Source organism: Equus caballus, chromosome 2, assembly GCF_041296265.1.
Source record: "Equus caballus isolate H_3958 breed thoroughbred chromosome 2, TB-T2T, whole genome shotgun sequence".
In the NCBI taxonomy this organism is placed as follows: Eukaryota; Metazoa; Chordata; class Mammalia; order Perissodactyla; family Equidae; genus Equus; species Equus caballus.
Window position 1 is genome coordinate 35719223 of NC_091685.1, and position 12488 is coordinate 35731710.

The window sequence follows — 12488 nt, forward strand, 5'->3', positions numbered from 1 at the left end:
CCTGGGGAAGGAGTGATTTGCATTTATGAAGGTCTGAAAGCTTATGTTCACCTGACAGGCTTTAGAATGATCCTCTCAGTAAAATAATAATAATGATCGTAATAAACCCTTATAAATAGGTGTTTGATTACAGTTTGTCCCTATGTGGGAATTTTTTTTTTTTGAATCAGACTAATTGGCTGCCAGGCTGATTGGGCTGGCTATGGCTTGAACACTGGAGGCTTAGGCCCTTTCCTCTCCCTTTGGCTGCCTGTTCTTTGCTCCCTCTCACCCCCACCCACCTGAGTCTCCCCTTCTCCAAGATGCTGAGGGCTATCTTGAGGTCACGTCTCCCTACACCCTCTCTTTGGGCCGACCCAGCCACACCGTGGGGCACAGTCTGGGCCTGCCTCCTCTCTGCCCTTTCCCCTCCCCACCTCTGGCCCAGGAAAAAGCCAGCAGAACCCGAATCCATCCCAGGTGCCAAGCCCTCTGTGGATGGGCCTTCCTGGCTGGGAAGCAGCATCAAGCTGGGAGGACCCTCCTGGTGGTCTGAGTTCTGCTGGCATGTGCCAGGCAGCACCGTGTGGGCATTCCTACTCCGCAGTCCCAGGCAGGTGGACGGGCCGCAGTTCACCAGGTGAAACCGTGCATGGGGGAGGCTTGCCGCCTGCATTCACTGCAGCCCAGCCATTAGAGAGGAAAGCCAGGCATGAGGTGGGACTCCAGGGGCCCCTAGAGTGATGCTTTCTCCCAACCCAGGTCCATATCAGCTGGGAAAGAGACCCTCCAGGGAGCACCAGGGAGCGGCTAGACAGTCACCTCCATCGTGCCAGCTGTGAATGACACCTGGGAGAGACTAGCAAGGAAGAAAGGAGGCTGCTAGGCAAGAGAGGGCTGCCTCCAAGGGCCAAGGATTGTGCCGGGGGGGTGGAGACCTCAGTTAAGACTCCTTCAGCCCCAGGACTCCCCATCACCCACATTCTCTCTTAACATCACCCTGTATTATAATTATTGGTCTTCCTAGCCAGTGCCTGGCACACAGTAGGCTCACAGTAGGCCCTGGCACATTGTAGACCCTCAATATTTGTTGGATGGATGCATGAATGGATGCATGAATGAATGAATGAGGGCAGGGCGCTTTGTCATATCCACCCCATTCCTCAGCTCCTAGCACGAGGGCGGCAGGTGCCAACAGGCATCTGTAGCAGTGAACCTTTTCAGAGAAGCGGCAGCCCCCTGGGTCGCGTATTCCAAGAGAGGACATCCTGCCCAGGTACACAGTAGGGCGGTTTCCTCAAAGGGACTCGGCTGCTACATGCGTGTTTATTACCATATGGCAATTGTTCATAGGAACACTGATACCTCTGCACACCGTCGCCTGGGGAGCCCAGTCCTCCAGCTCTTGTTTCATAAGACACAGCTCCTGAGCCTTTTCTTTTGCCCCAGAGAAAGACACATCTGAAGCACGGAGAGGCGTGGTTAGCAGAGGGCACAGGGTGACTTTGCCAAAGGGAAAGTCACCCAGGGCAGCCACAGTCTTTTCATTTGCTTAACATCCCTCGACTCCTGTCTCCTAATGGGTTGGCTGCCAGGGCAGGGCCTCTGCTCTGCATTCCTGGCGCTCAGACCCCTGAGTCATAGTGGGACATGCCTCCTCCTTGAGCACTAGCGGAGGGGGCAGGCGGCCCCCAGCCTCCCTCTGTCCATGGTGGTGAGCCAGGCTCTTCCCAACAGAGGGCACTACAGCACAAAGCAAATTTCTCTTCCCTTGACCCTAGGGAACACCCCCAGAGGTCAAAGGGGCTTCTGTGACCTCTAGTTGGTTTATTTCCGGGAGAGGGGAGGAATATGGCATGTTGTTACCTCCCACAGCCTGGCTTCCAAAGCGGTGGGCTCTGCTGGTTGGGGAAGGATCCTCTGTGGAGTTCGATAATATTACTAAGAGCAGTAAGCATCTGCTTCTCTCATACCAGGCACCATTAAAGCAGTCAATGTGCGTAAACTATTGAGTCTGCACAATAACATATGAGGTGGGTACTATCGTTATTCCTATCTTACAGATGGGAAAACTGAGGCACAGAGAGGCTAAGCAACTTGCCTGGTACAACACAGTTGGTAGTAGAGCCAGATTTGAACTGAGGAAGAGTCCAGAGCCAGAGCTCTTAAAGGTCCTTTTGGGCCAAGATACACACATGACACGCGAGGGCATGTGTGTGTGTGTGCACGCACATGCACGCGTGCACACACACACACACTCATGCAGTCCTCTGGCTCCTTCCAGCCTTTCCCTCTGCCTCTCCGTGCTGGGAATTAAACATCCACCAGGCTGCATCCTAGACAGGACAGAGTTTTTTAGTGTTTGTTTAAATTAAACACAACTGAATGTGATGCCTTAACACCGGTGACCCAAATCGATATGGAGTCGGCCGCTGGGAATTAAGTCCAAGGCTGCGTCCTTAACGGACCTCAGCCCCACCTGGGCTCTCAAGCTCCATTCTCCAGCACGTCTTCCCCGAGCAGGACCTCAGTGAGTCTCCTGCGGGGCATCTGAGGCTGGGGGTTGCTGAATAGGCCTCGGCATTGCAGGGCCAGAAAAAGGAGCCAGACCATGTGCGGGAGTTAGGGACAAGAAGTTAAGCCCTGGGGACGAGCTAGGGAAGAGAGAAGTAGGCTGACACTGGAAACCAACATTCCCCAAACTGGGTCCCACCAACCATTTGTTTTGCAAGTTTGTAAGAAACATTCCTTAAAAGAGGGTTCCACAGTTAAATATACTTGAGAAATGTTGTCTATTAGCCATTCTCCATTTCTTGGAGATTAAAAATTCACATGAGCATATTAAAGACTGTGAGGAATCCTGCTGAGTTTTTCCATTTTATTTACTTGAGACCCAAATTTGTTTGACCTCAGAACCCTCTTTGCAGAAATACCTGTTTCTCATGAATCTCATGAGCGAGAATTCTATAGATCACAGGACGGATGGGAGATGCCGCCCCGGCCCTGGACCAGTCTCCTGACCTCTTCCTGGATTGCCATAGTAGTAGTAGCAGCAGTAACAGTAATAGTAAGAACAACAATACCTACATCCACTGCCAATGATGGCCTTTCCTGAGTGCTGACTGTGTGCCAGGCGCTGCTCTAAGTGCTGACTGTGCGCCAGGCGCTGCTCTAAGTGCTTTGCTTGTATCAATTCACCAAATCCTCTCTGTCACCCTATGAGGCAGATGCTGTTTTTAACCCTGCAGAGTAGACAAAGATACTGAGGCACAGAGAGGTGAAGCCTCTTGTCTAAGGTCACATTGCTTTCATGTATTTCTGAGACCGTAAGCAACAGGAGGATAAGAGCCATAGCTGATTCACCTCTGAATTACTTGTGCCCAGCAAGTGGTAGGTGCTCAAGAAAGTGTTGGATGTATGGATGGAAGGAAGAATGGATGAATGGAAAGATGGATGGGCCAGAGAATGATTGGATGGATGAGTGAATGTATAGGTGGGTGTGAGAATTATTGGGTGGATAGATGGATGGATGGATGGGTGGATGGATGGATGGATGGATAGATGGGTAGATGGGAGGATGGATGGATGAATGGGTAGATGGGTGGATGGTGGGTGGAAGAACAGATGGAAAGAAGGGTGGGTGGGTGGGTGGATGGATGGGTGATGGTGGGTGGGTGTGTAGACAGATGGATTAGATAGAGGATTAATGGGTAGATGAGCATGTGGATGGAGGAGTGGATAGATAAATCAAGATTAGAGAACGTCAGCAAGATTTGTACTCTTTCCTGTATCATTGAATTTGCTAAGTATGAGAGACCTGGACTAACAGATATTAGTCTTAATTAGAAGGTGCCAATAGAGGAAGGCAAGCCCAGTAGCTAAAAGCACGGGCTCTGGAGGTGGGCTGCCTAGACCCAAATCCCAGCTTCAACGCTCAAGAAAATGACTGTTGGACAGATAGAAGGAACGAGGGAAGGAAAAGAGGGAGGACTTGCTGTAAGAACTTGAGCAAATTATTTAACCTCCTGTGCTTTGATTTCCTCATCTGTAAAATGGAGATGGGGAACAGAGCACCAGCCTCATTGAGTTGTTGTGCTGGTTGAAGAAGACAGTGCTTTGAATGAAGTAAGCACTCAGTAAATATGAGCTGTAACAGTTATCACCCACCGAGGCAGCTATGCGATGCTGTAATTACCCCATGCAGTGGTTCCTTCTTTTCATCCTCAGCTTCCTGTACTCTGCAGATGAGAGCGGTGGATGAAGACTCCAGGGTCAAGATCTCAACGCGAACAGGATCTGCAATTCACTTCTCTTCTACAGCATTCTGTGGCATTAGTCAGTCCATTCCTGGCTTTGGACTCTTGTCTCCACGATTGTCAAGCGGGACCTAGGATCTTCTCGGTCACCCTTGCAGCAGCCTTTCCTCGCCAAACTGCAATACCAGGCATGGACAACAGGTGGCGCCATCCAATATGGGATTTGCTCCATTTTCACAACCTTTCGCGTTTGAGAGCCTGTATTCTGTAAGACGAACCAGCTTCCTGTTTCACGAATTCGTTAAGCTTTGGTATATTCACAGGGAGGCATGCTGTCACAAAACATGTATTCTTAGGCTCCCTAGTTAGTCACAATTGTGTGATGGGTCCGTAATACTGCAGATGAGGACACTGAGACCCAAAGCAAGATTGCAGCTCCCTGTATTCTCGCTGTTCAAGGTGTGTGCTGTCTGCATTACAGAGTGAAGTAATGTTCTCTTCAGTTAACTCAGCTGTGTGTCTTGTCTCCCCAGGTCATGATGTAAGCCCTGGAAGGTCTGAGTCCATTTCACTTTGCTCCTTGGCACCTCCAATGCCACCTGCTCAGGCCTGGGTCACATGGTTCTGGAGGGGCCAGGAAGCAAAGAGTCAGGTCCAGCAGCCAGACTAGGTGTCCAGTGGGGAGTCTGAAGGCATTTGTCACTAGGTTCTCTGGTTCATCACAAATGCCCCCTATGAAGCCTGATCATTTCCTCCTCTCGCGTCAGCCTGCTCTCTGCCTTGAGTTTCTAGATCCTGAAACATTTGAGAAAACCCAGTTTGATTTATAGTACTCATTTCTCTGGGCTTCAGACTTCCCATTTGTAAGAGGCAAAAGGCTGGGCTCCCTCCCCAAGGCCCCTGACAGATGATGTCTTTCCTGGGCATGAATCTACCTCCACCCTCCCTCTCTGCATCTCTCCCCTCCTCTGCCACGATGGAGCAGATACCCTATACCTGGCCCTGAGCTAGGACTCGGGAGCCTGGCTTTCTGGAGGAGGTGAGACGTGGAGCTCTAAAGGATGCCTAAGAGTTAGAGAAAAGCTCTTGGGGCAGAACCACAGGCACAAAGCCTCACACACATGCGATGGGGGTTGCCATCCAGAGAGCCACAGGTGGTCCGGGAAGGCTGGGCCCCACGGGTATGTAGGGAGGTGAAGCTGTGAGGTTGGGCAGGGTCTTTGTAGACCACAGAAGGCAATGAAGGCCGAAGGGTGGCAAAGGAACGATGAGAACTGCCCTAAAAATCTGCATTCAACAAAATGACCTGGACACACCTGCCCATCTGGAGAGTCTGTGACTCTTGACCGTAGATTTCTTTACATTGACCCGTCCCTTCTCAGCCCCTAGAGGGGAGTGTGTCATCATGGGAGCCTTTACGTCTCTGTAGAGATGCTCTCTCCTTCCTCTCCCTTCTCTCCCCAACTGTTGATCAACAGAAACAATCCTGCTAACCCCTTCACCCCCTCGCCAGTCACCTGACCCTGTCCCCCTCCCTTCCTTCCTGTGTTGCCCCTCCTGTCCAGCCTCCTATCCATCTTTCCATTTACCCTCTCAAGAAGGTAACTCTGCAAAGAGGCATCTGGTGATTCAGGCTGGAATATTTCCCTGGAATTGGGGAATATTGGGAAGCACAAAGGGAGAGTCCATCATCTCTCAAAGTTATCCATCCCTTAAAAGGGATGCTAATGGGCTGCAGGAAACACACAGGTGTTGCTAAAGCTTTGTATGATTCCAAGGGAAGGCACCCAGGCATTGGGGGCAGGACAGCCCAAAGTGGCACAGGTGCAGGGGCCCCCACTCTAATGGCATTACTCCAGTGCCATAAATGATTCTAATGGGTCTCCACCTCCACTAAGGGCATCAAGGCCATGCACGTGCATTGGTCTCCTCTGGACCAGGCACTAAGCTAAGTGCAAGGGATACAGAAGCCAAAGAACACATTTTCTCCTTGGGGAGCTCACAGTTGGCAGGGGTTGGTGCATCATCACGACGCCTGAGAGCCAACATCAGGGCTGCACACCCTGCATCTGCTCACCAGGCCTCTTTGCCATCAGTCCTGCACCTACCTGCCTGCTCCACTTGGTTTCTCCCACCCAGAGGCCTCCCCAGTGTTCCTACCTCCTGCTGTGCCCCCGGTCCACACACCATGCAGGCTTCCAGTAAGGGAAGGACAATTGAGTGTCCTTAGAACTGACCCCTGCACAATTCCCAGGACCTTATCCTGCACGTAAAGCACAACCCCAGCCTATCCACACGCCAGGTCACCTGGGCATACCCAAGGATCACAGTCTAGTCAGGACATCCCCCTTAAAATCCTTCAGTGGCTCTGCATGGCCTGCAGACCAAAGCCAGCTCCCCTGGAATGGCTTACAAGAGTCTTCGTCTCCACACCAGGCCCACCTGTATTCTCAGTGTTCATTAAGCTTGGTTCTGGGCCTTTGTACATGCTGTTCCCTTTGCCTGAAATACCCTTCCCGTCCAATCTCCCCATCCTCCTCACTCCATCTCCCTTACCCAGCTCCCACACACCCCATGCATGCCCTTTAGGCTGGCTGTGCCTCAGGGCTCCGATTTAGCTGTCACTAGTTCAGGAAGTCTGCGTTAGATGACTTCTCTGTGCTTATCCCAGGGAATTAAGAGTGTGATGGTAGGATGGGAAAGCACAGGGAAAGGAGGGAGCCAGAAGTCTAAATCTAGAGCACGGTTCAGAATCAGCAATCAGAACAGAGGCAAGGTACCACTGGAAGTTTGGAATGGCCAGAAAAGATGCTCAACTTCTCCAGAATGATACCTTTCTTAACTAGGGCCGCCTTGAATGGACCACCGGCAAAGGTGTTCGTCCTCGCTCCAAGACGTGTCAGAGCCCTGAAGCCTCCAGACACCTTCCTTTAAAGGAGGAAGTGGCACAAGATGAAACATCGGATTTGGGAGAAGAACGGAAGGCTGGAGTCCACAGTACCTGCAGGCCAGCTCTCAGGGACTGAGGTTCAAGAACGTGAGTGAAGAGGTGAACATGGAGGGGCCCACACTTCTCTTTAGAGGGTCCTGTCTCATCTGGCGGGACCAGCTCTCCATCCCAGGGAGTCTTGAGGGCATCCTGGGTGCCTGGGGACCAGTTGTCTTCTTGGCTCCTGCTTCCAAGTCCAATACTTACTTATCAAGATAATTAGATTCCACCTCCTTCCAGCTGCCCCCTTGCAATGTCAAGAGGGGTGGGAGTGTCTCCCTGAGAGCCGTTTTTTTGCGGCTGTTCGATAAGCCCCATATTTCACACCCCGAGTGGCTGCATTTCAGTGGCGGGTGAAGTGGTTTTATTTTTATCGCGCACGCAGGCATATAAATATGTACGAGGAGCTCCGAAGCACTTTAGGGTCTCTCTGGAAGGCAGGCTCGGTGAGTGTGAGGGAGCATGGCAATTAGTTCAACCAGGGCGCAGGCTCCACTGGGTCCGAATGTGCTGCTCCTGCCGGCATCCCTGGCTCCATTCTCCTCAGGATGCTGTCTGCCCTCATAGGCTCCTGAGAGCAGAGCGGGGCCTTGGCAAACTTTCCAAACAAATTTTTGTTTTTAAAAAAAAAATGACAGATCTGGGTTCCCACCTTAACTCTGCCACTTAGCAGCTGTGTGACCTGGGATAATGCTCTTCCCTTCTCTGGATCTCAGATCTATATCTGTAAAATGGGGTTAATCATGCCTTCCGTGTTAGCCTCCCAGGTCTTTTTTAAAGAACAAATATGATGAAGAGTTTAAAATGGGCTCTGAGAACTGTAATATACAACTCTAAGAGGCTTATCATTATTCCTCCCCAGCCATTCATTTGGAGAAGGTTAGTGAAAGTCCAAGATGGTGACACAGGCAGTGGATGCTATGGATGTTACATCACGGAGGGGAGAAAGGCAAATAGCATTCGTTGACCTCCTGCTACAGGGCTGTATGTTACCACATTGGGATGTGACAGTGACACCACAGGGGAGGTGTCATTCCTGTTCATTGACGAGGAGGCTGAAATTCAGGAAGGTTAAGGGACGTGTGCGTGGTCACGAGGTGGGGGAATGGTGGAACCCAGCTTTGGATGCAGGCCAGTGCTCAGCTGTCCTCCGGTGGCCACAGGGAGTGGCAGTCTCTGGTTGACTGCCTGCCACTAGGGATGGTTGAGCCCTCGGGCCAGGAGATGCGATGTCCTGTCGTGTGTCCCTTAAAGCGGTCCCATGGTGGTGCTGGCTGAAGAGCAAGCACGTGGTCGTGAAGGAAGCTCGAGAGGCTGTCGCCACCTCTGGAACGCGGGTCCAGCTTTTATCACACACAGAGGCTGAAGCAGAGAGAACAGCTTTCATCTGCCAGGCCCCCAGAGTCAGAGAGAGAGAAACCAAAGTCTTCCACGGCGACGCGCCCAGGTAGAAGATGGGCTTTAGAGCAATTACAGCTCTGTGATGGCCAAGGTCGGGGGTCAAAGGATGCTGAGCGCTGGCCTCTCATCCCTTGAGCTCACATCCCACATGGGGAAGATCAGAGAGGGAGGCAGGCTGTTCTCTTCCCAGGGGCTAGGTCACCCCTGAGGCCAGTCAGAAGGCTGGGGACCCAGGGGCTCAGTGCCTGCTGCCTTCCTCTCCCCAGAGGTCTCTCTCAGCCCCAAGGCCCTAGGTAGCAAGGTCCAGCAGCTGAGGAGGAGAAGCCCCTCGCCCATATCTTGAAAGTCCAGGGAAGGCACAGCCCACGAGGGCAGGTGCCCAGTTTAAGGGTCCAGAGACCATGCTGGATTGGACAAGGAAATTACCCAGGGCCGCCGCCATCCGTGGACCAGGAGGGAGAACCCCAAGCACAACGAGGAGTGCAGAGGCAGACCTCTGAGGCGGCAGGCCCTGCAGAGCGAGGGGAGCCACGGCAGGGAGAGCAAAAGGGACTCGGCAACAGCGAGCGCAGTTGACTGATAGGAAAAACCACCTTCATTTGTCAATGAGGAGTTAGGTGAGGCTGTTGGAGGGGCGCCTGCGTGGGACTGAACAGAGCTCAGAGTCTGGAGAGGCAGGTCGACACTGTTGGATCAGAAACCTGTTCCTTGCAGTCTGATTTTTCTCTCTCTTTATTTCCCTTCTAGTTTATTTCTGGTTTCAGGAAAGCTGGGAGTACCAGCCTTAGGCAGCTGCGTTGAGGAGTGGCAAGGGGAAAGGAGGTACGTCCACTGAAAGAGGAGAGGGATGGCCAGTCTGGTGGGAGGAAAAGTGAGAGCTGGAGCACCCCCTGGAGGATTTGGGGCTCAGAGCCAAGGGCACATCCCACAGGGCCGTCCCCACCTGCCCAGGTGTTATTTCCCAAGAGGGCTTCTCTGCTCCCCTCCATCCTTCCTTTTTAAAAAAGTTTTTAATTGTGACAAAGCACACCTAACATAAAATTTGCCATCTTAACCATTTTTAAGTGTACGGTCCAGCAGTGTGGAGTATATTCACATCGTAGTGCAGCCAATCTCCACAAATTTTTCATCTTGAAAAACTGAAACTCCATACCCATTAAACACTTTCTGCCCATTCTCCTCTCCCCCTGGTGATAGCCATTCTACTTTCTGTCCCTGTGAACGTGATTACTCTAAGTATCTCCAATAAGTGGAATCAAAGACAGGATTTGTGTTTTTGTGGCTGGCTTATTTTACTTGGCTTAATATCCTCAAGATTCACCCATGCTGTAGAATGTGTCACAATTTCCTTCCTTTTTAAGACCAAGTAATATTCCATTGTGTGGATAGACCACATTTTGTTTGTCCATTCATCCGTCAGCGGACAGATGCTTGGGTTGCTTCCACCTTTTGGCTGTTGGGAATATGCTGCTATGAACATGGGTGTGCAAATATCTCTTTGAGACTTTCAATTCTTTTGGAAATACACACAGAAGTGGAATTGCTGGATCACACAGTCGTTGCTCTTCAAGGAAGGAGACACTGTGGGGAGGGAGCTGGGAGGAACAATGTCCAGAAAACTTGGAGCTACAGGAAAGAGGGACCCGGCTGGCCTTGGCAATTGCTAACACCTGCTAGGAGGCTGGAGACTCCGATGGGGTGACGAGAACACACGCACGGTAGCAGGCAGATGTCTGTTGACCAAATGAACGATGGCGGTTCCAAAATTCTAGAAAGCAAGTTCCGCAAGGGTGTAAAATGTGGCTTTCTTGTTCACATGACGGAAGCTCAGTGAATGAAGGAATGAGCATAAAATTGTATCGAGTTGCTTTCTCTCTAAAGGAAGAATATCCAGAGAAGAAAAGTCAAGAATATTCAGCAAACTCTCCGTGGACCCTACTTGGTGCAAAGCAGGTACCTTGGGAGGCAGGGAAAGGGACTGGAGAGGGAGATGGCACGGTCCTGCCCAGAGGTGGCTCACAGACCAGTGGGGACAGAGAAAGACGAGCCCCTACCAAGTGCATCGCAGAAAGAATCAAGTGTGAGGGAGGATGGAAGTCACCAGTAAACCTGGAAAGGGCATCTCCCATCCATTCTAGTCTACTTTGGGACACACACTTTCTTAAACAGTCAGGCCCCAAATAACGACATTTGGGTCAATGAGGGACCACATAGATGATGGTGGTCCCATAAGATTAGTACTGTGTAGCCTAGGTGTGCAGTAGGCTATGCCATCTAGGTGTGTGGAAGTACACTCTATGATTTCGCACAAGGATGAAATCACCTAATGATTCATTTCTCAGAACGTTGATAAGCGACAGGTCACTGTGATGTGTCTCATTTAGCAACTCTGACAGCCACAACTGTTTCCACCAAATGGGTGCAGAGATGTGGGGTGACTTGCTCAAGGTCACACACTGGCGAATGGACACAACAGGGACATGAATCCAGGCCTGACTCCAAATCCCAAGGTCGTCTCTCTTCACCAGCAGAGGTGGCCAGGGCAGACCTCCTGGACGAGGTGACTGGAGCTGAGATGAGCGAGCACATCTGCTTCCAGAGGAGAGAAAGACTTTCCAGGGAGAGAAAAACACCAGCCTAAGCCCAGAGATAGAAAAGGGCAGAGAATGTTCAGGAAAACAGAAAATATTCCGGTTGGACAGACCATGGAGTCCCCATAACGGAGTTTTAGGAAATGACTGTGTCCAGCCTTGAACCTGAGGCCGAGTGTCCCTGACGCTGCCGGGCGGTCAGAGTGCTGAGACGGGAGTGACACACTGAGAGCTGAGCTTTACCTCGATTCATCGGGTAGCGATGTGCGAGGCGGGTTGGAGGAGGCGAGCCTGCGGGCAGAAAGGGAGGTTGGAGGGGCTGCTGCCATCCTCCGGAAAGGGGGAGTCCATGTGTCCCATAGCACGCTGGGCTGGGGTACAAAGCTGTGACCAGTGAGGCATCCATCCCGCCCTCATTGGGCTGGCTGTCATGGGGAAAATAGATAATAAACAAGTGAGCAACTAAACCAGGTTGTAACCTGTACCAGGACGGAAACCAGCAAGAGGGTGTGCACAGTCATATTGGGAGCATAGTGCAGTCAGGGAAGGCTTCCCTGAAGAGGTGGCAATTAAGCTGGCTCAGAAGGGTTAGGAGCTGGCCCTGCAAAGGGCTGGAGGAAGAATGGGAGAAAAGCCTGGAGGGAGGAAGAGCTTTGCGTGTTCCAGGAACTGGCAGACAGTGCCTGGGGTGAGTTTTAGGAGACGGAGGTGGTGGAGGTGGCGGGAACCCAGGGCAGGAATTGGCCTTTTATTCCAGAGTGACAGGAGGCTCCGGGAGGGCTCTTTGCAGGAGAATAGCCTGATCTGATGAGCGTGCTTGAAAGACTTCTCTGGCTGCTGTGTGAAAAATAGGAGTGGCGGGGGAGCTGGGTCGAGATGAGTGGTCAGGAGGCCACTGCAAGGGCCGGGCAGAGAGGATGTCCAGGCCAGGGTGGCTATAGACATGGCCAGGAGGGGACTGGTTTAGACTCACAGGTTCCAATCCAGTGGCGGTGGGGGCCTCGGGTGAGAGGAGTCATCTGGAGAAACACTCTCTGTTTCAAAGGCAGGTGACAGCGGGAGGAAGCACGGCGAAGGTTGACCCCAGCAACAAATCCAATTTTCACACATCTCCTTCTGGACGGAATGTGCCTTCGACGAGAGTGGGAGGCCAGTGAAATGCAGCAGCGCAACCAGAGGCTTCTCTGGGCGGGGGAAGGCGCTCCCATGGGGATGCTGCTGGTCTCTGGGCTCTGGGCTGCAAACCCTGTCCGTGTGCTGGGAGGACAGAGG